This window comes from Paramormyrops kingsleyae, chromosome 24 (assembly GCF_048594095.1).
Source record: "Paramormyrops kingsleyae isolate MSU_618 chromosome 24, PKINGS_0.4, whole genome shotgun sequence".
Classification (NCBI taxonomy): domain Eukaryota; kingdom Metazoa; phylum Chordata; class Actinopteri; order Osteoglossiformes; family Mormyridae; genus Paramormyrops; species Paramormyrops kingsleyae.
Window position 1 is genome coordinate 22,357,637 of NC_132820.1, and position 18,849 is coordinate 22,376,485.

The 18,849-nt window shown below is 44.0% G+C and overlaps 1 long non-coding RNA gene across 1 annotated transcript; it reads right to left on the reverse strand.

Annotated features, from left to right (window-relative positions):
- Positions 1 to 11,446: 11,446 nt before the first annotated feature.
- On the reverse strand, positions 11,447 to 12,312 carry LOC140582302 (uncharacterized). Its single transcript, XR_011985232.1, has 2 exons — positions 11,789 to 12,312; positions 11,447 to 11,552 (listed from the first exon to the last, which is right to left on the reverse strand). It is a non-coding gene; the product is annotated as an uncharacterized lncRNA (long non-coding RNA).
- Positions 12,313 to 18,849: the final 6,537 nt, after the last annotated feature.

Sequence of the window (18,849 nt, forward strand, 5' to 3'; positions counted from 1 at the left end):
CAGTGTGCAGGCAGCAGGGAGATGGCAGGATGAGGACAGTGTGCAGGTAGCAGGGAGATGGCAGGATGAGGACAGTGTGCAGGCAGCAGGGAGATGGCAGGATGAGGACAGCGCACAGGACCAAGTGGTGAGTTAGAAATTAGGCTGTACTTTACTACCATTATCTACTGTATCATCAAGGCAGATATTAGCCTAATAGACAAATATTCATTTCTGAAGGCTGTTGGAGCTGGGGGGACTGAGAGGGCAGGAATTACACCAGACTGCTGGACCAGACCAGGCTGTTTGTAAATGTATAGGCTTATTACTTTTACTAGTATACTACTTCTAGGATAATTCCTGAGAGTTAGCAAAACCAAATTCTTTTGGATAGGGATAAGGATAATGAGATCTTCTGTATTGATTCTCATTTTGTCGCATGTCCAGACCATGACCGTGTGTTGCATACATGTTAGCAAACACCCCTAGCGCATCTTGCACTCTTAACATTGATCCTGGTGGCGACTATTTGTATTGACGCGGTAGCGGACCATAATGGTCATAGAAGTGTTATGAAGGCAGTACCCCCCAATTATGGAGGGGTAATTCGCACTCTGGATACAATTACAACACTAGCCATGTAAACGTATTAATTGGGGAATTCATTTATAAAGGCTTCGTGTGACCGAAAAAGATGCCAAACATTCATAGGTACATTTACAAGTGGGTTTTGGGATTTACAAAGAAAAACGTATGCTGAAAACAACTCACACGTTTTGTGAACCTGGCTGAAGGGGGTGCGGTTTCGACAGAATCCTGTAGAGGGCACTGTGTATGCTAAATTGAAGGCTCCAGGAATGTTGTCGGCATTTCATTTCATTTCATATCATGGTCACACGGCCATTGGCTCTGAAATTAAACTGTTCTTTTAAATAGAATTGCCACTGCCACTGAGCATCTCCTCTACAAGCAAACACTGGGGTGCCACCAAGACCAGCAGGCTGCTGGTGGCTCTGGGATGCAACCACTACTGAGGACAGATGAGGGAGCCACTAATGATGGCTTGAAGACATATCAGTGTCAGAATGACATGACATGGCTTGTTTGTTGAACCTTGGCCAGGAATTTGAGAGCACACAGATCCAAGGATGGGGCACATATATGAAACAGAGGTACACCTGTGCAGATTTTGCCTAGGGGCACTGAAATGACCCAAACATGAAGCTCAGCTTTCCAGGTGCTGAGGGGAAATAGTTTCAGAAAACTTTTATTCTAGGCACAAACTTCTGTGGAGGCAGGACGAGTCACCAGCTTCTCACTTCAGTTATTTACACGTAATGTTCATCTATCAAAGGTAAGACACGTTGTTTGAGATAAATGTAGAACTACAGGATAAATTTACAGTTATACCGCCAGGTGTTTTCATAACAGCTTGCTTATAGTAACATTATCACTAGCAACCATTTCACTCGTTTGACGAGAGAGAACTGACAGACTTTTGTCTCTCATACGTTCCCTGTAATTATGCGCTAAATAATGAATTGTCATGACCGTTATTTGATAATGTGTGTGGTTTTTATGTTGTTGTATGATAAAATCTTGTCGGCACGGTATTGACAGTAATTTTGTGTCACCAATTAGCTAGCATCGCTCACTTGGTAAGAGGCTGAAGCTAGGTTTGCCGCATAGCCTATGTGTCCATGGCTTGTATAGTTTTTTGTCATAACGTTAAAAATTTTTGTCAGTCCGTTTCTGACAAACTTGTGTTGATCAGTGACCTGAGCATCGCTCACATGGTAGAATATTATCTGTCTGAACAATTATAAATTGCACTGACCAGAAAAGCTTGAGTGTTGATAGCATCACAGGCAGAACCATAAATGATTTTTGGTAACATTTTTTTTTGTTTTAGTCATTTTTAAACACATTGACAATGCATTATAATGCATTCATAAAGCATTATGAACATGGCTATATTTCTAAAAGGGCATAACAAATTGCCATGTTTATTATGCACTATGACTGCCTTATGAAGCTCTCATCTATAATGCATTATAGATACCTTTGTACTACGGTACAAAGCTGTATTATTCCGAGCATCATAATGCATTATGAAGGTATCTATAGTGCATTCCAGATGAGAGCTTCATAAATCATTCATAATGCATAATACACATGGGTATAATGTGTTATGCCTTTTGATAAATAATTATAGCCATGTTTCTAATACTTTATGGATTCATTATTATTAGTTATGAATGTGTTTATAAATTGCTAAAGCAATGGCCTTAAGTAGTGTTACCTGATTTTTGTTTACAAATGTAACATTTTTTGCTGAGGGGCTCTCTAACCCCAAAATGGCCTTAGATGAATTTGCAGAGACAGAATTCTTCCAGAAGGAGCTGGAGGCTGCCAAGAAACGGGTGGAGAAGAGGGTGGAGAAAAAGAGGAAAAGGCCAGACTCACGACAAGCAGGCCGCCTTTGCAGATTCTGCCGCATGAACCTGAAACAGGGATCAAACAGCTAGCCTGCACATCCACACCGGCTTCCCTGGAGTGGCAGGGAAATGCACTTACTGCCCATCTAAAGTGTACTCTGTATACCGAGGAGATGGACCGGAATGAGTTTCAGGCGTCTCCTTTGTTTAAGGCAAAGTGATAAAGATGGGTAAACTTAATAATTTTAATTTAGTCATTTTAATGTAATATTTGAATGCAGGCCTTAAATGATCCATATTATTTCAATAAGGCCTCCCTTTAGGGGTATAGTCCATGCTTTTACGTTTGTGTAAAACAAACCAAACAAAGGACGCGGCCGCATGACCCCGCGGCGCCGAACAAAGAAGCACTGTGGGACATACGGCGGCGTCCGAAACAGAATGAGGAAACGAGCACATCGCCCGCCACTGCCCAGAGTCCTGCTCGCAAACGTCCAGTCTAAACTAGGTGACCTAAGAGCGAGGTTGGGGTTCCAGCACGATGCAAGAAACTGCAATATATCATGTTTCACGGAAACGTGGCTGACCCCCCTGGTACTGGATCTAGTGGTGACTCCGTCGGACTCTTTCTCTCTTTTTCCTGTTTCATAACTGCTTGCTGTTGGTCATTTAGTACTTGCTCTTTGTCCATGAAACTATCATACTATGTCATAAATAAAAAGGATATTTAATTGAAATATTACACGCTGATTTTTTTCCTGGTTAAATTAAATCTATACAGCAGATTCTTTTCTACACACACGACTGCTTTTTTTGTATTTTAATTATGCCATCTAACACGATAGGTTCTCTGTCATAAGAATATTCCAATATGTTGGTTGAGATTATTTAAGCGGTACATCAACAATCCTTGTGGTGGAAATTAATGATAATTAAACTTTGACTAACAAGGGCATAGCTGAAAAATCAGTACACTGCTAGTGAGTTACTGGCAATATAGCATAGAAATTTACTAGTCAGCTGTGCTAAGAATCAGCTAAACTGAAATGGAAGGCTTGTAGTATAAGGGGAAAGGTGAAGGAGAATGTTTTATGTGTTTTAAGTTGATTAAGCAGGGAGGAGCACTTCTCTTTCTCACATAGTAAAGGTTCATTCTCTCTTCAAATGATTGCTTGCAAATTTAAGGATCTAGGAAATTAGCTTAAATAATATAATATTATAATATAAATATTATATATATATACACTCACCTAAAGGATTATTAGGAACACCATACTAATACGGTGTTTGACCCCCTTTCGCCTTCAGAACTGCCTTAATTCTACGTGGCATTGATTCAACAAGGTGCTGAAAGCATTCTTTAGAAATGTTGGCCCATATTGATAGGATAGCATCTTGCAGTTGATGGAGATTTGTGGGATGCACATCCAGGGCACGAAGCTCCCGTTCCACCACATCCCAAAAATGCTCTATTGGGTTGAGATCTGGTGACTGTGGGGGCCATTTTAGTATAGTGAACGCATTGTCATGTTCAAGAAACCAATTTGAAATGATTCGAGCTTTGTGACATGGTGCATTATCCTGCTGGAAGTAGCCATCAGAGGATGGGTACATGGTGGTCATAAAGGGATGGACATGGTCAGAAACAATGCTCAGGTAGGCCGTGGCATTTAAACGATGCCCAATTGGCACTAAGGGGCCTAAAGTGTGCCAAGAAAACATCCCCCACACCATTACACCACCACCACCAGCCTGCACAGTGATAACAAGGCATGATGGATCCATGTTCTCATTCTGTTTACGCCAAATTCTGACTCTACCATTTGAATGTCTCAACAGAAATTGAGACTCATCAGACCAGGCAACATTTTTCCAGTCTTCAACTGTCCAGTTTTGGTGAGCTCGTGCAAATTGTAGCCTCTTTTTCCTATTTGTAGTGGAGATGAGTGGTACCCAGTGGGGTCTTCTGCAGTTGTAGCCCATCCGCCTCAAGGTTGTGCGTGTTGTGGCTTCACAAATGCTTTGCTGCATACCTCGGTTGTGACGAGTGGTTATTTCAGTCAAAGTTGCTCTTCTATCAGCTTGAATCAGTCGGCCCATTCTCCTCTGACCTCTAGCATCAACAAGGCATTTTCTCCCACAGGACTGCCGCATACTGGATGTTTTTCCCTTTGCACACCATTCTTTGTAAACCCTAGAAATGGTTGTGCGTGAAAATCCCAGTAACTGAGCAGATTGTGAAATACTCAGACCGGCCCGTCTGGCACCAACAACCATGCCACGCTCAAAATTGCTTAAATCACCTTTCTTTCCCATTCTGACATTCAGTTTGGAGTTCAGGAGATTGTCTTGACCAGGACCACACCCCTAAATGCATTGAAGCAACTGCCATGTGATTGGTTGATTAGATAATTGCATTAATGAGAAATTGAACAGGTGTTCCTAATAATCCTTTAGGTGAGTGATATATATATATATATATATATATATATATATATATATATATATATATAATATACAGCTGCAGACTCTTAATGCCACTCTCAGGCCCCTTCCGTTTGGTGGACGTATGTGCGGAAAACAAAGAAAGATGTACTTTATCAGTTTCACAAGTTTTCAAAGTAGAGTTGGATGGCACCTTTAACCTTAAAGGCTTGTTTTTGCGGCAGAATGGTCATGCAATTTAGGTTTAACACCAAAAACATGTCCCTGTGCTTGCATCATTTAATGAATTGCCCCTCTATGTTTTTTGCATTGCACTTGAGAACTGAAGAAACCTTTAATTCAATGGCAAGTCCACTACAATTCTCTACATGTACATGAGTTTAACCAATCATTATTTAAGCTAATCAAATTTTGTTTCAAACTTCACAATGTTTTAAATAACCACACAGACACAAACCAAATGTAAAATAATCCACATTTATTTATATCTTAGTCCTATTTAATTCTATGTTATCTTACGTTATACAATCTTATCTTAACCTCATCTTAACTTACTCTATATTAGTCTTATCTTATTCTATGTTACCTTATGTTATATAAAATCTTATCTTAACCTATATTAGTCTTATCTTATTCTAATCTTATGTCATACAAACTTAGGATAAGTTAAGGTTAAACTATCTTAATCTTATCTTATCCTAAGTACTTGTGAGATCTCTCACCTAATTATTTACAGGTTCTATGAAAAACTATTTACATCACACAGATAGCCCATCTCCACAGCCAACTCCAGGACCCCGGGGATGGCACTCAGCTGGTCCAGCGCATCATTAGGAAATATCACCTCAGCTTCATCATCCCAATTGTCAACATACGTGTAGTGAGCCTCTAGGTTTTGGTCCCTCCCCTGCTTGCAGATGGAAATTGCATTTAGAAACTCACTCCAAAACTGAATACACCAATGGTAAGTAAAGCACTTGGCCTCATAGGTCATTTTAGGGTAGTTGCTAAGATAATAGTTATGCAACTTATTGAATCTTTCCATTTTTTCAAAAACAACGGAAGGGGACATAAATGGGGGTGTCGGACCCGTAACCAGCTGAGATGAGGGGTGCACTGGAACCTGATACGGAGGGGTGGGATGAACCATGTCCGGAGCTGAAGATGGATGTGGGGCTGGGCTTACAGGTGAGACTACGTGTGGTGACGGAGGAGGAGAGTCTGTAAAAAAAGATGGAGATGGAGAGGAGACAAAAGAGGATGGGATGGGTGACGGAACTAAGAAAGAAGTGGAGGAGAAGGTGTTGGAGCACGGCGTCTCCACCGGGTTCGTGGATGAGAAGAGATTCACAGCTGACAAGGGGAGAAGTTGCAAATCACCGGTTTATTGTCTGACAGATTGCAATCCGGGAGCGGCCGTCTGACATGCATTCAGCATGTACAGGAGGAGGCTCTGCCATATGTATCAGCTGTATCCCTTTTAAAGCCCTTTGGGCATCTTCCCCCCCCTTTCTCAGTACCTTCCCTCTACTTGACAACCACATGTGTGACTCTAGCCGGCTCGTAGTTGTCCTTCTGGAAGGCTAAAAGATAAGTAGGGGCCGCTGATATTCTCTGTCGCCCCCCCTATCTGTTCCGATTAGGTAGCCTTGCCTTGCCGGCGCGCCAGTCAGTTGTTGTTTCAGTTAACTGCATTTTTTAGAATGAACCCCCCCCCTTTTCATCATGCCCTGCTTTAAGCTATATTCTCTTTTTCCTCTATTCATTGTATGTTATTTATAATTCTATTTAATCCCACAAAGGCCGGTGAGCAGGGCTCAGGCTCAGGCTCTGACACTGATGGAGTGCGACACAGGATGGTTGCAACCTCGTCGTCACTCTGGGTGAGATCCTCACACGGGATCTTCTCACCCACTTGGGTTGAGTCAAAGGGGTTTGCCAATTTGCTGTTACTGAAGCGTACTAGATTCTGTAAATTTTTTGTAAATGGCCCCTTTTGTTTTTTACACCAATTTCTACGTCCTGACCGGCCTCCCGCCGAATGAATTCCGGGTCGCTGCTCGTGCGGTCGACCGGCTGGTTAGAGGAGCGACGTGTGTATCGTATTTTATCGTTCTTGTTGGTTTGTTTTTGTTTTTCTGCGTGCTTCGGTACAGTCTTGCACAAACTGCTTTGCACTTTTAACGGAGCTGCTTCTTTTTTTGAGTTTCTCTCTTATTTTTCCATACTTTTTTCCTCAATACTCACGGAGCGCTCTAGACGCGCTCACTTTGCGCTGTCTCTTTGTTCTAATCACGCTCACGTTACGTGGCTGCTTGTTACTCCGGACACAATTTTTATTTATTTATTCTTTTAATTATTATTTTATTTATTATTATTATTCCCGGAACATACCCCAGCATGAATATCTGTGAGATTTGTGCATTTTTTTGGACAATTGCATGTACGCATTGGCTGCTTATCTGTGAGTGTGCGTCTTTTACTGGACACAACCCTCCCGACGGATCGCGGCTCATCTAGCACAGAGATCGCTTAATTCAGCTTGGACTACAGACTCAACACTCCACAGACACGGTCAGCTTTCCAGAGGAAATTCTCCGCGTGAACTCCTCCAGCCAGCATAAATTCACACACAAAAAGGTAACCAGAAGAGGGAAGAAAAAGGGTGGCGTTAAAGCCAGGCTTAAAAGGGAGACCTTTAAACAGCGAGCGCTTCCGTCCATCATCCTGGCTAACGTTCGCTCTCTCCGCAAAAAAACGGATGAGCTGCAAGCAAGCAACGATGACATGCTACACATTGATGGCTTCACCCCCCCGGTACGTCTGGACCGCGTCAGTGTGCTCTCCGGTAAACATCATGGAGGAGGCGTGTGTCTCTATATTAATTCACGCTGGTGCTCCACAGATATCGAGCTCCTGGCCCTTTCTATCTCCCCAGAGAATTTCCACAACTTTTCCTCATTTTGGTCTACATCCACCCCAAAGCCAACGCCGCCACTGCTACGGAGCACATCATCAACACTCTAAATAAATTTGAACAGTTATCACCGGACTCCCCCAAACTCGTTTTGGGAGATTTCAATCACTGTTCGCTTGACAAGTCCCTCAAAGGATTCCATCAGTACGTCACATGTACCACCCGCATGGGGAAGATTCTGGACAAATGCTATGGTTCAGTCCAGGATGCATACAGATCTCTTCCCCTCCCCCCTCTCAGCTTGGCTGATCGTCATACAATCCTGCTCGCCCCAGCATACACGCCAATCATCAAAAGGGCAAAGAAGGTTGTTACAAACATCAAACAGTGGACAGCAGAAAGCATCCAAACCCTACAAGGATGCTTTGAATCTACAGACTGGGACAATCTTCTTTCTTCCAACAATATACATGAGCAGGTAGACACAGTCTCATCATACATCTCCTTCTGCGTTGACAATATCATCCCATCAAAAACAGTCACCATCTTTGCCAACAATAAACCTTGGATCACCAAAGAGCTCAAGGAAATACTAAACAAAAAGAAAAGGATTTTCTTTACTGGCTCTGAATCAGACAAGAAGGAAATCAACAGAGAAGTCAAACTAGCAATTAAAATGGCAAAACTGAAATACAAAGACAAAGTGGAGCAGAATTTTTCAGAGGGGAACCTCCGCTCTGCTTGGCAGGGACTGAAAACCATGGCCACTGTGAACACAGCTGTCTCCAGTCCCAGAACCATCCACGTTGAGGGCAGCAGCGACACATCACTCCCTGATGACCTCAACTCCTTTTACACCAGGTTTGAGTCAGACAACTCCACTCAGCTCCAGAGTTTAAGATCCTCACTTAAATCAGACAACTCCGCACTCATCTTCAACACTCTGGACGTAGTGAATGCCCTTAAGATGACTAGAGAGAGAAGTGCACCCGGCCCAGACCACATCTGCAGTGGAGTCCTGCGGCATTGTGCTCAGCAACTAGGTGGCGTATTCCGGACCTTGTTCCAGAACTCTATGGACAGCGGCATAGTACCCCGCCTCTGGAAACATTCCACAGTCATCCCCATTCCTAAAAAAAGTATAACCAAAGTTCTGAATGATCTTCGGCCCGTGGCTCTCACCTCTCTAGTGATGAAAGCCATGGAAAGGGTCGTAAAACACCACATCATCAGAACAACTAACCCCTATATGGACCCGCTTCAGTTTGCATATCGCACAGACAGAGGTGTTGACGACGCAAAATCATTCATTATAGACACCATGCATAAACATCTGGAGCAGCCTAACTCATCAGTTAGACTCTTGTTTGCCGACTTTTCCTCAGCATTCAACACTCTGCAACCCCACATCCTGGCTACTAAACTCTCCCTCAACTTTCATCTGGACAACCAGTTAATCCTGTGGATATTGGACTTTCTGACCAACAGATCACAGAGGTAAACAATACTCTCTCTGACCTCCGTTATACCTCTACCGGGTCACCACAAGGATGCGTGCTGTCTCCTCTGCTCTTCATCTTATACACGGATGACTGCAGAAACACACAGCCCAACTGCCATCTGGTGAAGTACGCTGATGACTCCATCCTCCTGACTCTGCTGTCAGGCCCCTCACACAACCATGGTCACGCTCTGCAGAAGTTTGTGGGCTGGTGTGACACCTCATGTCTGGAACTAAACGTGACTTACTCCAACAAGCAGAGAGACCTGGCTGCAGCAGTTACCACCTTCATCCATGGTAAACCAGTAGAGCTAGTCCAGGAGTATAAATATCTGGCCACCATCTTTGACCATCTGCTGAAATTCTCCTCCAACACAGAGGAGATTCTTAGGAAGTGTCATCAGCGGCAATACCTCCTTAGGAAGCTCAATTCCTTTGGAGTCAGGAAAGACATTTTACGGTCCTTTTACTACTCCTTCATAGAGAATGTCATCTCATTCTCCATCATCTGCTGGTTCCATTCCACCAGCATGCAGCACAGAAATCGGCTACAGAGCACTGTCAGCATGTGCTCTAAGATTATTGGTCTGCCCTTGAGATCCATATCACACATCTGCGACCAGCAGACACACAGGCTAGCACTCAAAATCATTAAAGACCCATCACACCCGCTGAACTCTGCCTTTGAGTGGCTCCCCTCCAAACGTCGGCTCCGATGTCCCGGTTGCAGGACACAGAGGAGGAGGGCCACCTTTGTTCCTAAAGCTGTCCTTCTTTTGAATTCCTGACACCCCCCCAAACCCACCATTATCACCTCACACTCCCACCTCCCCTCCCCCTACAATCCAGACCTCCTCTGATCTCTCATCTCATCTCTCTCTTTTTTTTCCCCACTTTCATCATCATGCATCTTATTGCCTCTGTACTTTAAGCTTTATTTATTTTGTTCATAGTTCATTATGTGTGTGTGTCATTTGTTGTGTTACTACTGTTATTTGTGTGCGTTGCTCCTCTGTGCCTTTTAAATTGCCCCTCGGGGACAAATAAAGTTTTTTGAATTGAATTGAATTGAATTGTATTTCTACGGCGTCCTGAGCCCTGCTGACCCCTGCTGGTTGCCACTGGGGAGGGAGTAGACGCAGTGGCGGCAGACACGGTGATGGAGCTGGGTGCCGCCGGCCCAGTGCGGCATTTCCTCCGACGGCCTCCACCACTGGTGCTGGTTCGTCCTTTGGGGTTAAGGTCACATTCGATCTTCCTTCTTCCTCATACTTTTTCTACCTCCAGCTGAGGTCCATGCTTAGGGCCTGTAATATCTCTTTTTCCTTGCTTCTTCCTCTTCACCCGCTGTGCAGATTTGCTCTGTCCTTTCACCTGTTTCTCCTGATCGTGCCATTCCCACTGTCTGGAAGTCTCCTGATCGTGCCATTCCCACTGTCTGGAAGTCTCCTGATCGTGCCATTCCCACTGTCTGGAAGTCTCCTGATCGTGCCATTCCCACTGTCTGGAAGTCTCCTGATCGTGCCATTCCCACTGTTTGGAAGTCCACCTTCCTTGATCTGCTTCTGCTGGAACTCTCTGCAGCCTGGATTAACAACTCGTCTGGTTCTACGATCCAGAGCTGGCTCCATGACGTGCAGCTGGTAAAGGACTGGCTGTGGGTCACGTCCTGAGGCCGTATTCCTTGTTTTTTGTTTTGATTTTTACTTTCCTAATTTTGACATTTCTTACTGATTTAAGTATGTTATTTCTTTTCTCCTCAGTTTTTAGCTGCACTCTTTGGGGCTGGGTGCTGCCGGTGACCACTGTTGGTCCTTTGTCTCTTTTCCTTTGAGGTGCTGTCTCAGAGTGTATTGGGGGGGGGGGGGGGGTCGAGTGTGTTTTGTTCTGTTCCGTCGTGTTCTTTGTTATAAAATCTCCAATTAAAATTTGATCACAAAAAAAAAAAAAGAAAAAGCAGAAATCCTAGTTTCGATAACTTGAGAGTGAAGATGCAATCCCTAATACTAATAATGCAATTTATGGAAATTGAAAGATATATAAATGATTTTACTTAATAGTCAGTTCCTGATGTCAGCATTTGGATTGAGCAGGCTGCTATTGTAACCGGCTCGGCTACCCCTCTGCGTTGTGTTGTATGTTGTGAAATAAACACCGGAGTCAATCTGCTGGATCAGTTGTATTTTACGCTGCATAAGTAGAAAACATGCAGTTAATTATCCGTTGTGCAATCTTGCCTGCTCCTGCTCGCTCTGCTCAGACCTCCCGCGGACTGAAGCAAGAGTTCACAATACAGAGGATTTGTATTTACAAGAAGTAATTGTAATATAAAGAAAATAGTAGTAACTAGTAATCACTTCAGTACAACATGACCGTATCTGCAAAATATATCTTGTATATAACACTTTTCTTAATACAATCAAAGTTTCCAGCATATTATATAAACATAAAACCAATTTAAGTTTGAACACATATAACGAAATCATAAAAATACATAAAAAACTGTACCTGCATAAGTAGAAAACATGCAGTTAATTATCCGTTGTGCAATCTTGCCTGCTCCTGCTAAACATTCACACACAGAAGAAAAATCAGCAGTCACGCTTCACAGGCCAACTTTTACGCAGACAACGACACACTGCATTCCCTCGATTAAAACTACACTTTTGCAGGTAAAACAACTTTAAATTCGGTTCTAAGGAAAGACAACATATTCGCATAACTCATTTATCTATCGCAATAATACATAGATAAAATATATAGTAATTATTTCTCTTTTTACACATTTTCGAACAGGACTGAACAAAACGCATACCTCGCTCTGCTCAGACCTCCCGCGGACTGAAGCAAGAGCGCGCAACACGTCAATGACGTCACAGCAGCGACGCACACAGAACTCATCAAGAAATGAAACTTTCTCCCCTTCTTTTCTCATAAACAGATATACATATTAATTACTAACAGAAAAACATACAGATTTTGAGTGAATTAATAATAATTAATAATGTTGATTAGATTTCATTTAATCAACACCTGCTACACTATATTTGGTGCACATGAACCTTTCCAGCGTTGTTTTTCGCTGTTGTTCTGCATATCAGGGAATCTGTGCACCAACTGTCGTGTTTTTATAGGTCAAGTTCCCCTGTTGAAACGCAGGCGGCCCAATTCAAGACCAGCGCATAAGTCTCCAAAGCCTATATTTCCTGTATCCAATAAGATGACAGAATTTTTCTCAATGTGCAATACTGACTGCCAAGTGTGATATCTGTGATGTGTGTGATGTAGTTTTGTTGTAGAGTGACATAAGGATTCAGTTTAATTAAATGTGCTGTCCCCTGTCTTTTTAATCCCAAAGGACGAACCAGTACCAGTAGTGGAGGCCGTCAGAGGAAATGCCGCACTGGGCCGCCGGCAGCCAGCTCCATGACCATGTCTGCCGCCACTGCGTCTACTCCCACCCCGGTGGCAACCAGCAGGGGTCAGCAGGGCTCAGGACGCCGTAGAAATACAGCGGGAGGCCGGTCAGGACGTGGAAAGAGGTGTAAAAAACAAAAGGGACCATTTACAAAAAATTTACAGAGTCTACTACGCTTCCGTAACAGCAAATTGGTAAACCCCTTCAACTCAACCTAGGTGGGTGAGAAGATCCCGTGTGAGGATCTCACCCAGAGTGACGACGAGGTTGCAACCATCCTTCACTGAGCTCTCATCGGAGGCGGACGCACTTCTCTCCCTCTCCCTCCCCTTATCTTCCCTGCTTTGCTTCTCTCGTCTCGTCTAGTCTACTGTCTTACTGTCTATACTTGAGAGACTCTCTCAGCCCTGCTCTTCAAAACTAAGGAAATTATGGATTTGATCAACTGGTCTCTCAACGCAATTGACACCATCTTCTCGACGAGAAGCCCAGGTTCAGGGGAACCTGACTGTTCTGCAGGAACATACGCAGCTGGCTACACGATGGACGGATGGGAGAAGTGGAGGGTCGTGTGTCTGGCAGCTCTTTCCGTGGAGGACATCGAAGACATTTACCTATTCGGAACCATGATTACAGGTCTGATGCTGATTGGATTAGGCATTGCCCTGACTTATCGGAAATTGAAGAAAACGGTGACAGCCGCTCAAAGCCCAACTAGGCTGGCCGGGATGATTGACGGACTTGGCAGAGCTGTTGGCGCCCAGACTATGGCTATAGATCGCAAACTGGATAACATCACTGTGTCTAACGACCGCAGATTTAATAACATCACCGTGACTATGGACCGCAGATTTGATAACATCATGGAGAGGCTCACGGCTCTGCAAAGGATTTTGGATGGCGGAGACCAGCATGGACATTAGAGGAACTGCGAAATTACAGTTTCTCGCCTGAAAACCCAAACAACCCCATTCTATCTGCTTTTGGCTCCCCCCTAATCAGCACGGGCCTTGGCCAAGGCCTCTGCTGAGCTCAACAACTCCCCCTGAAGAACAAGGCAGTGAGACTCTCTTGCATTCCTCTCCCCCAACCACAAGGACACCCTACCCCCATCCCACGCCTTCGCCGCTTCATACCCCCAGCGTGAACGAACGGGTCCTTGTACAGCGCCGTTTGGCTGCAGGAACGGACGGCTGTTTGTCTATGCTGGACTACCTCCACCTCCCCATTCCCCTCCCCTGTTGCAAGTCTCGACTTTAGTGTTGTGAGATGTGGTGACTATGTGCTTATTGCTGAGGTGTTTTTTTTTTCTGTTCCTATATTGTACTTCCTACTGGAGTACAGTCTGGGGGCTGTTTTTTTTATTCACCTCCACTCTCCTCACGTAATCTGTTTCTCTGAGTTTTCCTACAGTCCGCTGTCTTCCTGACCTGTCTGCCCCCCTATAATGTTTGTGTATGTATGGTCGGGTTGATGGCCTGCTTTTCGCTGGTACTTGTGACTAGTGACATGGTGAATTGCAACAGCAAAAAAGGGAATCAATCAATCAATCAATCAATCCTGTGTCGCACTCCATCAGTGTCAGAACCTGAGCCCTGCTCACCCGCCTTCTCCTCCACTTCTTAGTTCCGTCACCAGTCCCATCCTCTTTTGTCTCCTCTCCATCTCCATCTTTTTTTACACTCTCCTCCTCCGTCACTACGCATACTCTCACCTGTAAGTCCAGCCCCACATCCATCTTCAGCTCCAGCCCACCTCTCTGTATCAGGTTCCAGCACAGGCTGCAGCCCCCTCATCTCAGCTGGTTACGGGTCCGACACCCCCATTTATGTCCCCTACTGTTGTTTTTGAAAAAATGGAAAGATTCAATAAGTTGCATGACTATTATCTAAGCAATTGCCCTAAAATGACCTATGAGGCCAAGTGTTTTACTTATCACTGGTGTATTCAGTTTTGGAATGAATTTTTAAATGCAATTTACATCTGCAAGTAGGGGAGGACTCAAAACTCAGAGGCTCACTACTCGTATGGTGAGAATTGGGTTGATGAAGTTGAGGTGATATTTCCTAGTGATGCGCTGGACCAGCTGAGTGCCATCCCCAGGGTCCTAGAGATGGCTGTGGAGATGGGCTATCTGTGTGATGTAAATGGTTTTTCACAGAACCTGCAAATAATTAGGTGAGAGATCTCACAAGTACTTAGGATAAGATAAGATTAAGATAGGATACGTTAAGATAATGTTAAACTAAGATTGGATGACATAGCATTATGTGACGCCCCTGATGTCTGGAGGATTTGCCAGCATGAATGAAGCTCACTAACAGCTCAGGCTTCTCAGAGGGCATTGACATTGCATCAGAGAGAAGCATGGTAAGGGCTGGGACAAGTTCCCCTGGCTGACTCTAAACCACTTCCTCTAGCAAATTAAACCCAAGTAGTGGGTGATCAAGCGGAACACTGCAGACAAGAAAAGGCACTGTGATGGGCTCGCTGAAGCTGCCATTAGCGCTCAAGCTGACCGTGATCAGGACCTAGCCATCAAAAGGAAGAAAGTCTCCATTTACAGCATGGACCTCCAGCTCTTCCTTATCATCACATATTTCACTGAGAGGCCTCACCGGGGCGTCTGGTAGGTACCTCTCCTTCCAACCTCTGTTGATCATACTCAGTTGAGCTCCTGCATCTAGCAGTGCATCGACTGTCAACCCACTGAGGTTACATCGTGCAAGAGCCTTGGCACCTATAAACTTAACCAGGCGCCTACTCATTTGACTGGGTATGAGAAGAGGGGATTGGGGAAATGCTTGCTCATTGTGGTCTTTTGGCCTATGTTTCATTATAGCTGGCTTAGTCTTATTGGTGTCTGAGCCCTCTGTGTCGCACTCAGTAGTGTGAGGTGGGCACAATTGGGACTGAAGGTGAAGCCCGGTCACTGCCTGTCCCACAGCAGAAATCAGCTCACGTTTTCCTGACACTTGGGTTTCTTCAGACAACCCACTGCCCTGTGGCCCTCTTCACCACAGTAAAAGCAATGCGTGCAACCTGGGTGGTTTAGTTCAAGGCATTTAGCACAGCTGTAAGATTTGGCTTTCTGTTGGTCTACTTTACCTGGGCAGTTGTGGCAAGACCGTGGCTGTTGGGTCTGCAATGGCTGTTGCAGTTGTTCAACTTTCTTCATTAACTCCTCCACTCTCTCAGTTAACTGTTGGAGCACTTCAGCTTTGGGCTCTTGATCTGAACCATGTTTCTTTGTACTGTTGTTTTGCGCTGCTGCAACTTCAAGCTGCGCTCTCTGCACATTTACAGGTCTCTGCCACACAACTGTCCCTAGGCGTCTTTGTCTTTCATTCTCAGTGTTTGTTATCCTCATCATTTGTTTTAGGATTGTCTCATCAGACACATTGCTGTCTGAAAGCAGTGGTTTAAGTTCTCGACGTATGTCATCATGCTTATGGCCGAGGCCCTGGTATACTGTGTGGAGGAAAATGTCTTGGACTGTGGTCACATGGTATTTCAATTCAGTGCCAGCATATTTAGAAGCAAATAGGATCTTTTGTTTGAGGCCTATGACTCGGTACAAAAACTGTTGTGGTGTTTCATTGTCACTCTGATTTGCGCACATGAGCTCTTGGAATAGTTCCGTGTTACTTCGCCCCCCTAAATGGGACTGTAAAAAGCCTTTAAGCTTATCCTTGTGTACTAGCATGTCTATGAAGTTTCCTGATTTAATGACTTTGAGAACACCTCTCAGGACTTCAGTCTCACTGAATTGCTCTTTAAGGCCATTAAGAGTCTGCAGCTGTATATCATTGCAACAGTAGACTAAGCTAATTTCCTAGATCCTTAAATTTGCAAGCAATCATTTGAAGAGAGAATGAACCTTTACTATGTGAGAAAGAGAAGTGCTCCTCCCTGCTTAATCAACTTAAAACACATAAAACATTCTCCTTCACCTTCTCCCTTATACTACAAGCCTTCCATTTCAGTTTAGCTGATTCTTAGCACAACTGACTAGTAAATTTCTATGCTATATTGCCAGTAACTCACTAGCAGTGTACTGATTTTTCAGCTATGCCCTTGTTTGTCAAAGTTTAATTATCATTAATTTCCCCCACAAGGATTGTTGATGTACCGCTTAAATAATCTCAACCAACATATTGGAATATTCTTATGACAGAGAACCTATCGTGTTAGATGGCATAATTAAGTTACAAAAAAAGCAGTCGTGTGTGTATAAAAGAATCTGCTGTATTGATTTTATTTAACCAGGAAAAAAATCAGCATGTAATATTTCGATTAAATGTCCTTTTTATTTATGACATAGTTTCATAGACAAAGAGCAAGTACTAAATGACCAACAGCAAGCAGTTATGAAACAGGAAAAAGAGAGAAAGAGTCCGACGGAGTCACCACTAGATCCAGTACCAGGGGGGTCAGCCACGTTTCCGTGAAACATGGTATATTGCAGTTTCTTGCATCGCGCTGGAACCCCAACCTCGCTCTTAGGTCACCTAGTTTAGACTGGACGTTTGCGAGCGGGACTCTGGGCAGTGGCGGGCGATGTGCTCGTTTCCTCAGTCTGTTTCGGACGCCGCCGTATGTCCCACAGTGCTTCTTTGTTCGGCGCCGCGGGGTCATGCGGCCGTGTCCTTTGTTTGGTTTGATTTACACAAACGTAAAAGCATGGACTATACCCCTAAAGGGAGGCCTTATTGAAATAATATGAATCATTTAAGGCCTGCATTCCACAATTAGATTAAAATGAGTACAATCTAATGTTAATATGGACGGATGTGTGTGTATGTGAATGACTGTGTGTGTGTGAGTCCTGTCAACAGGTACCAAATGCCCCTCCCCCCCCAAAAAAATAAATAAAAAATCTGAAGTTTATGATTAATATGGGAGCCCAGGAAATGTACAGGGTATGTACACAGGGCTGACAGCTTCTTATTCACAGGATCTGCGCCACATAAATGGGGGATGCTGTTTTCATTTATAATGTACTACAGAATGTGCAGTTAAAACAAAGAAAAAAAAATATCACTGACAATGCACCAAGACTGACAATGCACCAAGACTGGCAATGCACTAAGACTGACAATGCACCAAGACTGGCAATGCACCAAGACTGACAATGCACTAAGACTGACAATGCATTAAGACTGGCAATGCCCCAAGATGGCAGCATGAGGTCATTGCACAAAACTGTGAGGAAATGCAACCCAGGTTGATCAGAAGGATAGTGCGGATGGTAGAAAGAGCCATGGAAAGCATTCAAAACCATTCAAACTGAGCTCCAAGATCAAGGTACGTCACTTACTGATCGCACCATCCGTCGCCTTTTGAACAATAATGGGTTCCGTGGAAGAGAATCCAGGAGGACTCCACTATTAATAGAGAAACATGAAAAAGCTAGAGTGGAATTCAGCAAAATGCATTTTGACAAGCCCCAAAGTTTCTGGGAGAATGTCCTTTGGACTGGTGAGACAAAATTGGAGCTTTTTGGCCAGTCACATCAGCTCTGTTTACAGAAGCAAGATGAAGCTTTAGAAGAAAAGAACACCATACCTACTGTGTAACATGGAGGAGCTCGGTTTTGTTCTGGGGCTGCTTTGCTGCATCTGGCACAGGGAACCTTGAATCTGTTCAGGGCACAATGAAGTCTCTAGACTACCAAGGCATCCTGGAGTGAAACATACTGCCCAGTGTCAGAAAGCTCAGCCTCAGTCACAGGTCATGGGTCCTCCAACAGGATAATGACCCAAAACATACAGCTAAAAGCACTCAGGAATGGCTGAGAAAAAAACATTGGACAATTGTTAAATGGCCCTCTATGAGCCCAGATCTTAATCATATTTACCATCTATGGAAAAATCTAACAATTGCAGTGGAAACGCCACCCTTCAAACCTAAGACAGCTTGAGCAGTTTGCTCAGGAGGAGTGAGCCAAACTACCTTTTGGCAAATGCAGACGTCTCATGGTGAAGTACAGAGATTGCTTGTTGGCAGTGATTACTGCAAAAGGTGGTGCAGTTGCGGGGTTACAAACATGAGCAACTGCACTTACTTACGAAGTTTATATCTCTGCACTATTTATTTACTGCCTGTGTGCACCTTGCACGTCCTGTTACTGTGATGTTAAGTGTTACTA